At 43.4% G+C, this 14,063-nt stretch overlaps 1 protein-coding gene across 4 annotated transcripts in view; it reads right to left on the minus strand.

Moving 5' to 3' along the window:
- Positions 1 to 14,063, minus strand: part of hhat (hedgehog acyltransferase) — a 216,940-nt gene that overhangs the window by 130,525 nt on the left and 72,352 nt on the right. The gene's annotated exons all lie outside the window — the stretch shown is intronic.

A 14,063-nucleotide genomic window follows, 5' to 3' on the forward strand; every position in this document is an offset into this window, starting at 1 on the left:
TTTGAGAAACCAAGGCTGTCGAGTCTGCCGATGAGGATGTGGTGATTGACAGAGTCGAAAGCCTTGGCCAGGTCAATGAATCCGCCTGCACAGTATTGTTTCTTATCGATGGCGGTTAAGATATCGTTTAGGACCTTGAGCGTGGCTGAGGAGCACCACCCATGACCAGCTCTGAAACCAGATGCATAGCGGAGAGGTATGGTGGGATTCGAAATGGTCGGTAACTGTTTTTTTGACTTGGCTTTCGAAGCAGGGTACGATAGATATAGGTCTCTAGCAGTTTTTGGTCAAGAGTGTCCCCCCTTTGAAGAGGGGGATGACCGCAGCTGCTTTCCAATCTTTGGGAATCTCAGACGACACGAAAGAGAGGTTTGAACAGGCTAGTAATAGGGGTGGCAACAATTTCAGCAGATATTTTATAAAGAAAGGGTCCAGATTATCTAGCCCGGCTGATTTGTACAGGTCCAGATTTTGCAGCTCTTTCAGAACATCAACTGACTGGATTGGGAGAAAGAGAAATGGGTAAGGCTTGGGCGAGTAGCTGTGGGGGGTGCAGTGCTGTTGACCGGGTAGGGGTAGCCAGGTGGAAGCATGGCCAGCCGTAGAAAATTGCTTATTGAATTTCTCAATTATAGTGGATTTGTCGGTGGTGACAGTGTTTCCTATCTTCAGTGCAGTGGGCAGCTGGGAGGAGAATGTTCTTATTCTCCATGGACTTTACAGTGTCCCAGAACTTTTGGGGGTTTGTGTTGCAGGAAGCAAATTTCTGCTTGAAAAAGCTAGCCTTGGCTTTTCTAACTGCCTGTGTATATTGGTTTCTAGYTTCCCTGAAAAGTTGCATATCACGGGGGCTGTTCGATGCTAATGCAGAACGCCATAGGATGTTTTTGTGTTGGTTAAGGGCAGTCAGGTCTGGAGAGAACCAAGGGCTATATCTGTTCCTGGTTCTAAATTTCTTGAATGGGGCATGCTTATTTAAGATGGTGAGGAAGGCATTAAAAAAAAATAACCAGGCATCCTCTACTGACGGGATGAGATCAATATCCTTCCAGGATACCCCGGCCAGGTCGATTAGAAAGGCCTGCTCGCTGAAGTGTTTCAGGGAGCGTTTGACAGTGATGAGTGGAGGTCGTTTGACCGATGACCCATTACGGATGCAGGCAATGAGGCAGTAATCGCTGAGATCTTGGTTGAAAACAGCAGAGGTGTATTTAGAGGGCAAGTTGGTTAGGATGATATCTATGAGGGTGCCCGTGTTTACGGCTTTGGGGTGGTACCTGGTAGGTTCATTGATAATTTGTGTGAGATTGAGGGCATCAAGCTTAGATTGTAGGATGGCTGGGGTGTTAAGCATGTTCCAGTTTAGGTCGCYTAGCAGCACGAGCTCTGAAGATAGATGGGGGGCAATCAGTTCACATATGGTGTCCARAGCACAGCTGGGGGCAGAGGRTGGTCTATAGCAGGCGGAAATGGTGAGAGACTTGTTTTTAGAGAGGTGGATTTTTAAAAGTAGAAGTTCAAATTGTTTGGGAACAGACCTGGATAGTAGGACAGAACTCTGCAGGCTATCTTTGCAATAGATTGCAACACCGCCCCCTTTGGCCGTTCTATCTTGTCTGAAAATGTTGTAGTTAGGGATGAAAATGTCAGAACTTTTGGTGGTCTTCCTAAGCCAGGATTCAGACACGGCTAAAACATCCGGGTTGGCAGAGTGTGCTAAAGCAGTGAATAAAACAAACTTAGGGAGGAGGCTTCTAATGTTAACATGCATGAAACCAAGGCTATTACGGTTACAGAAGTCATCAAAAGAGAGCGCCTGGGGAATAGGAGTGGAGCTCGGCACTGCAGGGCCTGGATTCACCTCTACATCACCAGAGGAACAGAGGAGGAGTAGGATAAGGGTACGGCTAAAAGCTATGAGAATTGGTCGTCTAGAACGTCTAGAACAGAGAGTAAAAGGAMGTTTCTGGGGGCGATAAAATAGCTTCAAGGAATAATGTACAGACAAAGGTATGGTAGGATGTGAATACAGTGGAGGTAAACCTAGGTATTGAGTGATGATGAGAGAGATATTGTCTCTAGAAACATCATTGAAACCAGGTGATGTCATCGCATATGTGGGTGGTGGAACTGAAAGGTTGGWTAAGGTATAGTGAGCAGGGCTAGAGGCTCTACAGTGAAATAAGCCAATAAACACTAACCAGAACAGCAATGGACAAGGCATATTGAAATTAAGGAGAGGCATGTTTAGTCGAGTGATCGTAAGGGTCCAGTGAGTAGAGGTTGGTTGGGGTCACGGCGATTCAGACAGCTAGCCGGGCTATCGGTAGCAAGCTAGCATAGGATGRAGGTCTGTTTTTAGTGCCTCGTGCGTTTCCGTCGGTAGATTAGTGGGGTTCCGTGTGGTAGAGGGGATCAATCCAATTGGCAAAATTGATATAGTTATAGTGACCCAAGAAGAAATTGTCCGATAGACTTATTCAGATAGCAGCCGATAAGACAGCTAACGATTAGTGGGCCCCAGATGAGCGTTCAGGTAACGTCACGACGGAGGTGCCAGTTGGATAACTCCCTCGGGCAGATAACGTCGGTAGTCAGTCGTGAAGGCCCGGTGGGGCTCCGCATTGGCAGTAAAACGGGTCCGGATAGGTGATTGTAGCCCAGGAGTGGCTGATGGAACTCTTCAGCTGGCTAGCTCCGGAATAATTGATGTTTTCTCCGGGATCGGCATAAGCCAATAGACACACGGGTAGCAGCTAGCTAGCTGCGAAATCAAGGTTTAAATGTCCAGAGCTTGCGGTTGAAATCCGGGGATATGGAGAAAAATAGGTCCGGTATGTTCTGGTCTGAGTCGCGTTGTACAAAAGTGGCGATAGATTAACGAGCTAAAGGAATAGCTGATGAATACAATCATTTGTGTTTTATTAGTTTAAGCACACTATATTGTCTAATGTTGTGACTTAGATGAAGATCAGATCAAATTTGATGACCAATTTATGTAGATATCCAGGTAATTCCAAAGGGTTCACATACATTTTCTTGCCACTGTATGTCAAGGCTATAGCCTCCAAATCAAATACATTGTGACGCATTTGCGAGTGCGACACACTAGGCTGGCAGGGACATCAAGCGCTCAACATTTAAACTACATTCCGTTGAATCAAATCATTATAGTCTAAAAATTGCACATAGGCTGTGACTTACTAAGAATTCATTACAAATTTTAAAAAGAAACACATTATTAGGTTCCATCTACATTTTTTGAAACATGAGTTTGGCCAGAGTCTGTAGCTTCAGGCTCATAAGACGGTGCCTGGAGAGCAGGCCAGCTGCGGATAATACCCTCTCAGAGCTTGCAGAGGCACTGGGGATGCTAAACACCCTTCGGGTTGGGCAAGGATGCGTAGTTGTTTTTTATTTTCTGTAGGAAGGCCTGAAGGATTTTAGGTAAAATAACCTTAACAAAGCGGAAAGCTCCTTGAGTGGTAATATGCCAGGCCTATCGGGCCAAAATCAATGATGGTATGATATTGTATAGATAATATAATGAACAAAACTTTTAAGAGATCTGATTTATAGTTTATAAATTGCTACAATGACAGACTTAGCTAGCTACCCACCTTGTTTCTTTATTTTAGCATGTGCATGTACTAAGTAACGTTACACCATCATGCTTTCAGGTTACCTGTCTTTTCAGATTCCACAATGATTCTTTAGTTGTGGACACGACATCTTGCTCTTGGTCCTCCTCATCTTTCTAAGTCACCTTTATTTTTCACCTGTGTGTTTTATCAGTTTCTTTATGAAAATATTTAGCGAACTTCATGACAGTAGCTAAAGCAAGTGGCTATAGCAACACACAAGTAGATTACAAATGCATGCTGGGCCGGGCATGCTCTGAGCTCGTGAAGTGAGCGCTACGGAGCGAAATTGGAGCGGACGAGAAGGCCAAAGCTCCAGTTTTTGGGAAACTCGCTCCAGTCAAATTGGGCACGCTCCTCTCCTTGCTTCGCTCCAGCTGTGCTCACATACTCTGCCGGGTAATACAATCTAAAAGTTATTTGCGGTTATTGGGCAGGAAAAAAATAACACAAAAACATGTGGTTGTTTCTTGGTTCCTAATGATGGACTAGATTTAGGGCCACATATCTGAACATCTAATTTCAAATAGGACAGTACATTGAAATCTGCCATTTCAATGTAAATGCAACATCCACACAAGGGGCAACGCCAACATACAATCTACACTCATCAGCCAAACAGTAAGCACATCTTGGTCATAACGAGACCAGGGATGCAGAGACAATTACACTATGATGAATGTGTTTCATAAAAACAATGCCCTACCTCTTTGCCGGCAGAGAGACACCCACTACAATGAATGATAAACCTCTAAATTGGAAAGGAGGGATTTGTCAGATGTTCTACGGCTATACACAGTCTCTGGGGTACGACGAGGGGTAACCGACCGGTTGTGTAAGTATGATAAGTGGTAACACAGAGCAGAGATTCTTGTTCTCCACACACCTTCCTCTTTGTTTTTCTACGTCTGTATTTCATTGCCAGTCTGAACCGGACTAGCGGAGCTTGACATTCAGCATGGTTCTATTTCTTCTTCGTAGAAACAGTACTGGGTAGCCTTCATGAAAAAGTAATTATTGGAAATTCAAGGCCACACAACAGAGACAGTATAACAAGATTCACAGGTGTTTGAATCAAACAAGAGAACAGGCAGGTGCCTGGATCGGCAAAAATGTTACATCATTTTCTTTGTATGTGTTTGTTTTGCAATCTGCTGATGCAAACCTAACCATAGGATGAGGGAAACAGACGTAAAGCTACCGAGAGCCTCTTAAAGAAAGAAAAGAGAGGGAAAGCGAGCGAGAGAGGTTGAGAAAACAGTTTGAGATTAGAATAGCATAACAAAATCTAGCCTATAAGCATAGAAACATATCACCAACGTAGACTAGCGAGTGTGCTTTTCTTAAGCGTGTGTGGGGGTGGATTTGTCATCTCCTCTGTGTCACTTAAACAATTAAAATGACTGTGTTTGGGAGGCTGCCTGTTGTCATCCGCTCTGCTCCTGCGGCGTCTCACTAATCCCTAAGGGAGACAGCAGTCGACCAGGCACCAAATTTTACAACACGCCCTCCTATCGTGAACACAGATTATACCACAGCTTTCACCCATACACTCAATGTAACACAGCAACACCTGATTGCACCCAATCTGCCAACATAGCCCTAAGAAAGATTAGACCTACCACTTTCAGACAGACACTCACTGTTCTTACCAGAGCAACACTCACTGTATTGTTAGATCTATACTCTCTGTCATAATCATCCTGTTTGTTCACTGTTGAATTAAATTGTGCCCCAGACACATTACATTGTTTGCTATTGTTGCTATGCATATTGTTATGGAATAGTTTGGTAGTTGAGTTCTTAAGAGCAGAATTAGACACTACACTATCACTTCCAAAACTCCAGTCCCAGGTGGCAGCAGCAACCGGATCAGGTGCTGTGCTCTGCCAGGAAGTCTTGTTAAGTGTTGATTGTGCACAGTGGTGGGCAATTAGAGTTACTGCTGGTGATAGCAGCGTGAGAACTTCTAGGCCAGACAGGTCTGCCCATGTTTCTTGGATTATGTGTGTTTGGGATGCAAGCCCTTTTTGTACATGTTATTATTTCTGGTCACCATCAGCTTGAACAACAGTAATTCGCTTGCGCTCGTCAACCAATGGGGTCAAGAAAAAGCTAGCTCTGGACCCTGGACTCAAAGTGTATTGGTTGCGTACATAGTTTAGCAGATGTTATAGAGGTTGCAGTGAAATGCTTGCTTCTAGCTCCAAACAACGCAGTAAAATGTCAAACCAGTTGACAAATAACCAAAAATGAACACATTATTTTAAAAACACAAATAATCTAATTAACAACCCAAATAGTACTGTAACAGTAATCCAAATACAATCTATATGCATCTACACCAGATAAACTTAGACAAGAAATACTAAGAATGATATGTACAGCAGTAGATGCACTACATGACCAAAAGTATGTGGACACTTGCTCATCGAACAGCTCATTCCAAAATCATGGGCATTAATATGAAATTAGTCCCCCCTTTACAGCCACCATTCTTCTGGGAAGGCTTTCCACTAGATGTTGGAACATTGCTGCAGAGTCTTACTTCCATTCAGCAACAAGAGCATTCATGAGGTCAGGCACTGATGTTGGATGATTAGGTCTGGCTCGCAGTCGGTGTTACAATTCATCCCAAAGTTGTTCAATGGAGTTGAGATAAGGGTTCTATGCAGGCCAGTCAAGTTCTTCCACACAGATCTCGACAAACGATTTGTGTATGAACCTCCCTTTGTGCACGGGGGCATTGTCATGCTGAAAAAGGAAAGGGCCTTCCCCAAACTATTGCCACAAAGTTTGAAGCACAGAATTGTCTAGAATGTCATTGTATGCTGTACCATTAAGATTTCCCTTTACTGGAACTAAGGGGCCTAGACCGAACATTCAGTCAGGTAGCGTTCTCCTGTCATCTGCCAAAATCAGATTTGTCTGTCGGACTGCCAGATGGTGAAGCGTGATTCATCACTCCACAAAACGTGTTTCCACTGCCCCAAAGTCCAATGACGGCGAGCTTTACACAACTCAAGCCGACTCTTGGCATTGTGATCTTAGGCTTGTGTGCGGCTGCTCAGCCATGGAAACTCATTTCATGAATCCCGACAAACAGTTATTGTGCTGATGTTGCGTCCAGAGGCAGTTTGGAACCGAGAACAGACAATTTTTTCGTGCTTCAGCACTCAGCGGTCCAGTTCTGTGAGCTTAATTGTCCTATCACTTTGCGGCTGAGCAGTTGTTACTCCTACACATTTCCACTTCACAATAACAGCACTTACAGTTGACCAGGAAAGGTCTAGCAGGGCAGAAATTTGACGAACTGACTTGTTGGAAAGGTGGCATCCTATGACGGTGCCACGTTGAAAGTCACTGAGCTCTTCAGTAAGGCCATTCTACTGCCAATGTTTGTCTATGGAGATTGCATGGCTGTGTGCTCAATTGTATACACCTGTCAGCAACTGGTGTGGCTGAAATAGCCAAATCCACTAATTTGAAGGGCTGTCCACATACTTTTTTTTATATATAGTGTATACATTGCATTCAGAAAGTATTCAGCCCCCTTGACTTAAAACAATTTAATCAATTTTAGGATAAGGCTGTAACATAACAAAATGTATAAAAAGTCAAGGGGGCTGAATACTTCCCAAATGCACTATATATACAAAAGTATGTGGACAGCCCGGCTAAATACACAAAAGCAGTAATAAACAGATAGGGGGGAAACACTGAATGTAGTAACCCCTTCAGTAATGTATTGCCCCTTCAAATTAACGTTAAACGTAAATTGAAATGTCACATCTCTAGATACACATCCCTGGTTAAGGAGACTGGTTCCTACGAGGTCCTGTGGGCCCTGGTCAAGAGTAGTGCACTAAATAGGGAATTGGATGCCATTTGGTACGCAACCAGTGTGAATAATGACCACTATTTCAGACGGGGAGAGATTTGTCCTGTTATTATTACTAGAGCTCTGTATGGTCTGTGTACGTGTCCCCTGGGGCCCTCGCTAGTATCTCACCGTGCTGTTGCTTAGACCTGGGTTAAAATAAACAATTTCAAATGCTTTAGCTGAGCTTGACTAAGCTTATCCGTTGCAATGGAATCAACAGCAAAGTCTCAAGTGGAAAGCCATGTCCGTCTGGCACTCCAGGCAGTCTAGGTCATTTTGAAATGATTTCAAATAGAATGTGAACTCAGGTCCGCTACTATCTCACTGTGCTGCTATATCAGAAAGTTAGCTAGCGTTCTGCAGCTTAACTGACAGCCTGCTGGGGGGGGGGGGGGGGGGGGGGTGTATGTATGCGCTGGAGAGCCGCAGTGGAAACATCTCCATCTGAATGATGAGCCTGCATTTTGGGCGCCTTCCTTCAATACAAACGGCAGCATTTTCCTTTGAAATGCACAGCAAAAAATACATCACAAAAAGAGAGCGCATTTACCTGGCTAGCTTTGTCACCAAGGTCAGCATGTTCCGAAATGTGTAATAGAATTTAATCAATCGCCTTTAATAGGGCAATTAGATCTATAAAGGGTACTGTCCCTTCATTTGTATTTAATCTTGTTTAACAGCTGTGCACTGGTTTAAACACCCCATCACTTGTTCTAAGCTTTTACATGCTTTCCAAGCTCCCTCAGGTGGGCTGAGGCAATTTGCATGGCGACAACGTTAAAAGGTACAGTCTGTGATTGGTACATACTTTTTTGGTCTTTAAAATGTATGACATCCAGTATACCCACTGATAATCGAATCCCAGATTGTAGCATTAAGAGAGCTGATGAAGCCTTATAGTGGTGTATGAGTGGAGACGATGGCGACAATGCAACAGGCAGCCTACGTGGGAGAGAAGACAGCCATTTGAATGCCTTAAGAGAGCTGAGGAACAGGACCTTTAACACATGCAGGGATGCTACAGACAATTAAAGCGGATTTAAAACTGCATTAGAACTACTTCAGCACCACTTTGGCGAGCTGGGGACGTGGGCATTGTGCATATAATTTGGTGTCGACGACGGTGAGCCGAGCATCACAATCAGAAAACATTTCATCAGAAGAAACCTTTAAGAGTGCTTTAAAAAAGGTGGGGAATATAAAGGAAGAGAGGGAAACCGCTACAGATGGACATTGCATCAGTGTTCAGAGCTGGAGGGTACCTAACTTCCATTATAACATGGATATGGATAATAATGATGGTCATGGACAACTTTTATATAGTGTTATTACAAATGTTCAAAGCATTTTACCGATACAGTTGAAGTCGGAAGTTTACATACACTTAGGTTGGAGTCATTAAAACACGTTTTTCAACCACTCCACAAATGTCTTGTTAACAAACTATAGTTTTGGCAAGTCGGTTAGTACATCTTCTTTGTGCATCACACAAGTACTTTTTCCAACAATTGTTTACAGACAGATTATTTAATTTGTAATTCATTGTATCACAATTCCAGTGGGTCAGAAGTTCACATACWCTAAGTTGACTGTGCCTTTAAACAGCTTGGAAAATGCCAGAAAATGATGCCATGGCTCAAGGAAGAAGCCACTGCTCCAAAACCGCCATAAAAAAGCCAGACTACAGTTTGCAACTGCACATGGGGACAAAGATCGTACTTTTTGGAGAAATGTCCTCTGGTCTGATGAAACAAAAATTTAACAATTTGAACATAATGGCCATTGTAATGTTTGGAGTAAAAAGGGGGAGGCTTGCAAGCTGAAGAACACCATCCCAACCGTGAAGCACGGGGGTGGCAGCATCATGCTGTGGGGGTGCTTTGCTGCAGGAGGGACTGGTGCACTTCACAAAATAGATGGCATCATGAGGTTGGACTTATGTGGATATATTGAAGCAACATCTCAAGACATTAGTCAGGAAGTGAAAGCTTGGTCGCAAATGGGTCTTCCAAATGGACAATGACCCCAAGCATACTTCCAAAGTTGTGGCAAAATGGCTTAAGGACAACAAAGTCAAGCTATTGGAGTGGCCATCACAAAGCCCTGACCTCAATCCTATAGAACAAATACTAATTGAGTGTATGTAAACTTCTGACCCACTGGGAATGTGATGAAAGAAATAAAAGCTGAAATAAATCTCTATTATTATTCAGACATTTCACATTCTTAAAAAAGAAAACCAGTCAGTATCTGGTATGACCAACATTTGTCTCATGCAGCATCTCCTTTGCATAGAGTTGATCCTTTGCATAGAGTTGATCAGGCTGTTGATTGTGGCCTGTGGAATGTTGTTCTACTTTTCAATGGTTGTGCGACGTTTCTGGATATTGGCGGGAACTGGAACACGCTGCTGTACACGTCAATCCAGAGCATTCCAAACATGAATTTGCAGGCCGTGGAAGAACTGGGACATTTTCAGCTTCCAGGAATTGTGTACAGATCCTTGCGACATGGTGCTGTGCATTATCATACTGAAACATGGAGGCAGATGTATTGCATGACAATGGGCCTCAGGATCTCGTCACGGTATCTCTGAGCATTCAAATTGACATCGATAAAATGCAATTGTTTGTTGTCCATAGCTTATGCCCGCCCATACCATAACCCTATCGCCACCATGGGGCACTCTGTTCAYCACGTTGACATCAGCAAACCGCTCGTCCACACAACACCATGCCATAGAGTTGAAACCGGGATACATCCATTAAGATCACACTTCTCCAGCGTGCCAGTGGCCATCGAAGGTTAGCATTTGCCCACTGAAGTCGGTTACGACGCCGAACTGCAGTCAGGTCAAGACCCAGGTGAGGAAGACGAGCACGCAGATGAGCTTGCCTTAGACGGKTTCTGACAATTTGTGCAGAAATTCTTCGGTTGGTAAACCCACAGTTTCATCAGCTGTCCAGGTGGCTGGTCTCAGACGATCCGGCAGGTGAATAAGCYGGATGTGGAGGTCCAAGGCTGGTATGGTTAGACGTCGTCTGCGGTTGTGAGGCCAGTTGGACATACTGCCAAATTCTCTAAAACGACGTTTGAGGCGGCTTATGGTACAGAAATTAACATTAAATTCTCTGGCAACCGCTCTAGTGGACATTCCTGCAGTCAGCATGCCAATTGCACGCTCCCTCAAAACTTGAGACATATGTGGCATTGTGTTTTAGAGTGGCCTTTTATTGTCCCCGGCACAAGGTGCACCTGTGTAATGATCATGCCGTTTAATMAGCTTCTTGATATACCACACCTGTCAGGATGGATGGATTATCTTGGTAAAGGAGAAACGCTCACTAACAGGGATGTAAACAAATTTGTGCACAAAATCAGAGAAATAAGCTTTTTCTGTGAATTAAACATTTCTGTGATCTTTTATTTCAGCTCATGAAACATGGGACCAACACTTTACATGTGGCATTTATATTGTCGTTCAGTATATAATTCAAAGCATTGTATGTAATGGCAGAGACCATGACTGCATTCTTAGAGCACAATAATGCTTTATCTCTAGTCACTGGTTTTGATTGAATTGGGCAGGAAAACACAGAATAGGTCTATTCCTGCAGTAAAAATACATTTTCAATTGAGACCTCCGATTGAAAATATATAGGTTAGTCCAGGACTAGCCTTAATCTTGGTCCGGGAACCTGGCCCTTCAAGTTTAGGCTGATGGATCTCTTCACTGGGGACATTATGGCAGGTAACTGACCTGATAATGATGGTGTGGTAACCCAAGGTGAGGAACCTTTTTCCAAATGCAATCACCAGACCGAGCACGGAGCCCAAACTAACACATTCAGAGCTTATTGTCCATCATTAAAAACACAGAAAAACTAAAAGTAGAAATGAACACAGATTCATTATGCATGTGTTTTATATGCGCATATTCAAAGAGATGAGCATTTTTCGAACAAAGCAAAAAATAMAAAAAAATATGCCACACAAGTGGTTCACCTGTGATGGCAATACACAGCGTAATAATGAATACATGCAAATACAGCAGTGGATCAAACATCTTTTGTTTGCTGGAGATCCACATTGGCACAAGCCTATGTAGGTAGTAATGACGTGTGTTTTTGTACAGGGAATTTTACTGAGCTCTTGAATATTCAACAATGAATGTGCTCACAGGGAGTACAAACAGCGCTTCCCAAATGTACCAGGACACATATTTAATAGAGGAACCCAAACACCATATTTCTATGCTGCTTTTGTTGTGTGGGGGGGGCTTCCCACTGATTCAGCACATTGATTGTGAAAATGAATCTCATGTAAGTAAGGTATGTGTTTGAATCTTTTCGAACCAAGCCGAGCACCCACAGAAACTGCAGTTTAAAGTAACAAAATAAAATAATTGTACAGTATCTGAGGTAGTTAATTCAAAAAATATATATATACACTTTCAAGGTACACTTTGTTAACTTCACTTGGTTATGTACCGCTTCCTCTCTGAACATTAGGGACAAGTAGGAAAGGACAATCCACAAAGACAAAAACCGCAAACAGTGTTTTTGAACAGAGATACAAATTGAACACAGGTTGGTTATTATTGTTTTACAGGTTCTACCCTGAGCCCCGCAGTCGCTGTTCACACATACAATGCAAACACAATATTTTACAATACTTTGTTTTTGCCCAACAGCGCCACCATGCGGCCAAACTGAACCATACTCTAYAGGTTAGCTACACTCATCCCGAGCATGAGTGCCAACCATAATCACTTTGGTTGGCACTCAACAGATCAAAAGATAGTATAAACATGTGCCCGGGATAGCGCCACCACATGGTCGATCAGAATGTGCTTGCATATGTTGTCTTGACAGTGTTTGGAACATGTGTATCAAGTTTTGTTACAATACAAATATTTTATTAGAGATGCTAGCTTAGAAAATTTTGTGATGAGACCTTGGTCTATAGATGCTCTAAATATATATATAGCATCTCAAATAACATGGCCGCTACTGACCAATAAACATTCACGTGGGCATGGTCTGGCACAAACACACATAAATCACACACAGATATTTGTATTGTAACAAAACTTCCCTGTACAAAAACACACGTCATTACTACCTACATAGGCTTGTGCCAATGTGGATCTCCAGCAAACAAAAGATGTTTGATCCACTGCTGTATTTGCATGTATTCATTATTACGCTGTGTATTGCCATCACAGGTGAACCACTTGTGTGGCATATTTTTTTTGTATTTTTTTCTTTGTTCGAAAAATGCTAATCTCTTTRAATATGCGCATATAAAACACATGCATAATGAATCTGTGTTCATATATCTATAAACACTTAAAACACTAATCTTCTGGCACCGAATGACCGATCTGCGCAAAACTTGATATATAGATCTATATTATCTATCATATATATATATATATATATATATATATATATATTTATACACTGCTCAAAAAAATAAAGGGAACACTAAAATAACACATCCTAGATCTGAATGAATGAAATATTCTTATTAAATACTTTTTTCTTTACATAGTTGAATGTGCTGAGAACAAAATCACACAAAATTATCAATGGAAATCTAATTTATCAACCCTGGAGGTCTGGATTTGGAGTTACACTCAAAATTAAAGTGGAAAACCACACTACAGGCTGATCCAACTTTGATGTAATGTCCTTAAAACAAGTCAAAATGAGGCTCAGTAGTGTGTGTGGCCTCCACGTGCCTGTATGACCTCCCTTACAACGCCTGGGCATGCTCCTGATGAGGTGGCGGATGGTCTCCTGAGGGATCTCCTCCCAGACCTGGACTAAAGCATCCGCCAACTCCTGGACAGTCTGTGGTGCAACGTTGCGTTGGTGGATGGAGCGAGACATGATGTCCCGATGTGCTCAATTGGATTCAGGTCTGGGGAACGGCGGTCCATAGCATCAATGCCTTCCCCTGCAGGAACTGCTGACACACTCCAGCCACATGAGGTCTAGCATTGTCTTGCATTAGGAGGAACCCAGGGCCAACCGCACCAGCATATGGTCTCACAAGGGGTTTGAGGATCTCATCTCGGTACCTAATGGCAGTCAGGCTACCTCTGGCGAGCACATGGAGGGCTGCACATGGAGGGCCACCCCAAAGAAATGCCACCCCACACCATGACTGACCACCGCCCACGGTCATGCTGGAGGATGTTGCAGGCAGCAGAACGTTCTCCACGGCGTCTCCAGACTCTGTCACATGTGCTCAGTGTGAACCTGCTTTCATCTGTGAAGAGCACAGGGCGCCAGTGTGGCGAATTTGCCAATCTTGGTGTTCTCTGGCAAATGCCAAACGTCCTGCACGGTGTTGGGCTGTAAGCACAACCCCACCTGGGACGTCGGGCCCTCATACCACCCTCATGGAGTCTGTTTCTGACCGTTTGAGCAGACACATGCACATTTTGTGGCCTGCTGGAGGTCATTTTGCAGGGCTCTGGCAGTGCTCCTCCTTGCACAAAGGCGGAGGTAGCCGTCCTCTGCTGGGTT

The sequence above is a fragment of the Salvelinus sp. IW2-2015 genome, linkage group LG18 (assembly GCF_002910315.2).
Source record: "Salvelinus sp. IW2-2015 linkage group LG18, ASM291031v2, whole genome shotgun sequence".
In the NCBI taxonomy this organism is placed as follows: domain Eukaryota; kingdom Metazoa; phylum Chordata; class Actinopteri; order Salmoniformes; family Salmonidae; genus Salvelinus; species Salvelinus sp. IW2-2015.